The following is a 4,315-nucleotide window of genomic DNA, read 5'->3' on the forward strand; positions in this document are numbered from 1 at the left end:
GGTTCCACTGAACTTATGCCAGTTGGTTTGTTAAACTAAATTGAGAGAACAGGGCCTATATTAATTCTCAGAAGGCGAGAGATTGCCCTGTGATTTGGGGAAATCTTGATTGCTTACAGTATGAATAAATTAACAAGGCAGATATTAACTTTACACCTGACTTTAATTTCTTTGAGCAGTAGAGAAATGTCCAATAGGAGGAAAAAAAACCCCAGCTAAAATTCATAAGCCAGCCATTAATAGGCTAATTTTGTGCTGTAAAATCATCAGCTGCCTACAGAAAACAAAGGGGCGATGAATATGGTATTTGCCTTTTATTCTTAGGAAAAAAACTGCAGATCAAACAGCCCCAAACAGGCTGAGCTGATACGCATCCCACTTCTGTATTTTTGGGTATCCTCTGATATTCATTCCACTAATGTATTTGGCTGATGTATTTGATAGGTAATTATGTCAGCCATACCAAGATGCTGATACCGAGCAGTGGAAGATGTTTTGCCATAAAGCTTATACCCCTTGTTACTGAACTCCCCTCAGACGTGGGATCTGCAGCAGCCACTCAAAAGCTTCAGTTGGTATTTTTGTGCTTATGCCACATTTAAAAATTATTCCTGCTTCATCAGTTCAGTCTTTTTAGCTGGATTGGAGAAAAAAAAAACATATTGCAAATGAGCTCCTATTCTTATTTGTTGTTTTAAGAAGGGTAAGCACTGAAGTATTCAAATGGAACAGATTATACCTTTAATTACATCCAAACAGGATGCTGAGCTGATTTTTCTATTTTCCATTTAATTGCTATAGTTCAAAAAGATATTGCAGAACTGTAGATGCGTTATTTAAGCAGAGCCACCCGGTCTCCGTGCTGAGAGAGACCAGAAGGGAGAAAATAAGACAAAATAATTTAAAGGGGAAAATTCCAACAAAGTAGTTTGGAAAAAAACATCCTGGGGGAGATGTTTTACCTGGATCTATGTTTCATGCTTTCTGTGAGCAACTTGGGACTCAGTGGGAGTCCCACCAGCCACCCCACTGGGTGAGGGACCCCCTCTCGTCCCATGAGTAGCAAAGCACAGTTTCTTCTCTAACCTGCTCATCAGTGAGTGTGGTGCTTCTCAGATGTGATCCCAACCAGTCACCCTTCTCACAGATGTGCTTGATCTCCACTCTCCTACGATACAAAATGAGAATAATGAAAGCAGACACAATTCATCACTTCTTAAACTAAATATATTTCCATTTTGTTTGCATGTGTGTGCGTGTATATCATTCACCACATAGGTTTAGAGTATGTACTACGACATTACAGCCAGTGATAAATCCTGCTCGCTTACTATATGTGTTATTTGCTGCAACATTAAGCTCCGTGAGAATCTTACATGTAACTTGTACCAAAACTAAATATATTGTGGAATTGATGCACAGTTGTAAACAAGAGCGTAACTTCCCACTTGAGCACAGTCGAAGGTGGCAGCTTGTGTGGCAATTCCTTTGTAAACAACTGCACATTTTCCAAAGAATAAGCCAGTTAATTACATTTTTAATGATGGGTTTAGAAAATAGGATTCTTGGGGGGAAAAAAAATACCTACAACACAACAAAAAAAGTAAAGCTGAAGCTTGTTCTGTAGAAAGAAATACCACGTGTGAAATACTGGATTGTGCTGGGCCCAGGTCTTTTGCTTCCCCCATCTTCTCTTTTTCCTTCTACTTGAACTGGCCTGTGTACAGTCTGGTTTATAGCTCCACTGTGAATTCAAAAAAAGCTGACACTAGCATAATCTACTTATTTTTTTGTGTGTGAATTACCTTATTTCATTGTTTTCAATTGTGCTAAGTACGTGCTACCCGCTTAGAGAGCTGATGGGGTGCGTAGCAGAGCTCAAGATGTCCTCTGAACAGACAAAACTTACAGAAGGCCATGTCACGAGTAGGGTCTAACCGCTAGCAGCACTGACAGCTCTGAAGGACTGATATGATACAGCCTTGCTGACACACCACAGGTTACATGGAGAGATTCAGGGAGCAACTGAACGAGCTGGAGTAAAAGTACACAACTTTTATTGATGAAGTTCAGGGGAAGGAGGCACCGGGGGCAGCTGTATTAATCCTGTAATAACTTGAAATATAATCAGCACATTGCTGCAGGGATGGCGCAGGAGGGAGGGAGGTGGAGGTGTCAGGGTTTAAGTTCACAGGCTTTCCCAGTTCATTAAAAAGTGAATCAATCAGAGGAACACTCTGGCTTTTCACAGGGCTGGCAGTTGGGAAGGGGCTTCGGACGTTGGGAGGCACGCAGATGGTGTGCCCGTCCTCAGCAGCGTCCGCTTGAGGAGACGGCTGTGTTCTACCCTGCTCGAGCTAGTAAAATGTGTTAGAATGCGCTAGAGGAGATTCTGGCTGGACGTCGAGAACTTAAAAGCTCAGCAGTGCTGGTGCTGTGGGCCATACAAAGGTGATGCTGGGAGACTTAAAAGCTCAGCAGTGCTGGTGCTGTGGGCCATATAAAGGTGATGCTGAGAGATGTTTAGAAAGGGAAAACAAGTTTTGTTTTGTAATTTCTAGAGTGGTGGTTTAACCAGCAGGCAAATGGGCAGAAGGAGTCTGCCTACAGGACCCCCCTTTGTAGGCAGCTGGTATAGTAATTAGCTCATTACTATTAATTTTTGCCATCCCTGGACTCATCAGTGATGTATTTTAAAAATCCCAAACAACAAACCCCAAAACTGAAGTGGAATTCATGTATCTGGATCTGGCATTTCCTACATCCTTTGGATGAAGCTGGTGCATGTACACAGACCAGAGAACATCCTTGGAGAATGAGCTTACTCACCCTCACAGGCACTCGAAGGCTTAGGACACAATGCCCTATATTTAAATAGGACTCATGACTTTTTAATTACTGCACAGTACAACAGGGCTCAGTGAGAACACATGGTTGTCCAAAGTGGTATGCTGTGATCGCTCAGCAGCGGTACCGGAGCGCATTTAATCAGTGGTCTCTAGTCCACATGAGAACAAGTACCCACCACAGGCACAGGTAGGAACACTGACAGACAGACAGTATTTCCATACTAACCTCAGTGCTGCATTAAGAACGTGATGTGAGAAGTGCTGTGTCATAGTGATGAGTGATACAGGCTGAAAACCATCTGTGGTAGGCGGCAGCGGTGTCAGTGTGACCCAACAGCTCCTCAGGGGGAAGTGTGTCCCTTTGTGGACATCTTTTCTGGAATGCAAGTCCAAATCTTCATCATCCCCTGCCCCTTGCATGGATCCTGCTGTGCTTGCAGTGGGCCAGGGACTGCCCTCAGGTTAATTAATAGTTCCACTGATTGCTGGAGGAGCTGTGGAGGAGTGGAAAGACATACTTGGTCAGTACCAGAACTGAGAGGCAGGCTCCTTTCTTACAACATTTGCTTTTAAACAATTTTTGCTTTCTAAGATGTTTGTAATGATATGAAAAAACCCAATGTACCTGTCATAGAACCACAGGATCGTCAGGGTTGGAAAGGCCCTCTGGAGATCATCCAGTTCAACCTCCCTGCCAAGGCAGGGCCACCAACAGCAGGTTACACAGGAATGTGTCCAGGCAGGTCTGGGATGTCTCCAGAAAGGGAGACTCCACAACCCCCTGGGCAGCCTGTGCCAGGGCTCTGACACCCTCACGTAAAGACACTTGTTCTGCTGTTAGTTTTTGGCCATTTGCTCCTCATCCTGTCACTGGGCACAACTGGAAAGAGTCTGGCCCCATCCTCCTGGCAACTGCCTTTGAGCTATTGATCTGCATTGATGAGATCCCCTCTCAGGCTGCTCTTCCCCAGGCTAAAAAGGCCCAACTACCACCATCTCATCCTCATACGAGAGATACTCCAGACACCTGAGCATCCTTGTGGCCTTTGCTAGACTCTCTGTAGTAGCTCCTTGTACTGACGAGCCCAGAGCTAGACAAAACTCCAGATATAGGCCTCACTAGGGCCAGTAGAACCTGAACCCCTCCACATCTCTACCAAGTGGTTTAAAGCACAAACCAGGCTGGCTCTATGTCTCCTTTCTCACATTCATTGGTCTTTCCAAGACTATCCCTGAACTACAGCCCAAGGCCAGTGAGTACAAAGCATACTTTCTGGTTTAATTTTTTTAATTTCTTGTTTAGTGCCTCAACCATCTCCCCGTTATGTTTTTTCTAAGCACTGATTTCCTCTTCCCATTCTCCTTCATCCCCACACCTGGCCCAGCCTTGCTTGTGTGTCACTCTGCTGCGAGGACTTGTGTTCAAATGGATTCAGATGAAATGCTAACGTGGCTGGGAGCTGGCA

General features: G+C 44.4%; 1 long non-coding RNA gene across 2 annotated transcripts in view; it reads right to left on the minus strand.

Moving 5' to 3' along the window:
- Positions 1 to 1,048: 1,048 nt before the first annotated feature.
- Positions 1,049 to 4,315, minus strand: part of LOC133273759 (uncharacterized) — a 260,975-nt gene continuing 257,708 nt past the window's right edge. The window contains exons 13-15 of one of the 2 annotated variants that reach the window (XR_009744931.1): positions 3,076 to 3,343; positions 1,845 to 2,034; positions 1,049 to 1,168 (exon numbers count right to left, since the gene is read on the minus strand). This is a non-coding gene — a long non-coding RNA (uncharacterized LOC133273759). The remainder of the gene's footprint in view (positions 1,169 to 1,844; positions 2,035 to 3,075; positions 3,344 to 4,315) is intronic. The other variant, XR_009744930.1, reaches the window with a different exon arrangement.

Source organism: Pezoporus flaviventris, unplaced genomic scaffold (genome assembly GCF_033815535.1).
Source record: "Pezoporus flaviventris isolate CSIRO_AGI_PZ_B2104156 unplaced genomic scaffold, CSIRO_AGI_Pfla_v1 ptg000001l, whole genome shotgun sequence".
NCBI classification, from domain to species: Eukaryota; Metazoa; Chordata; class Aves; order Psittaciformes; family Psittacidae; genus Pezoporus; species Pezoporus flaviventris.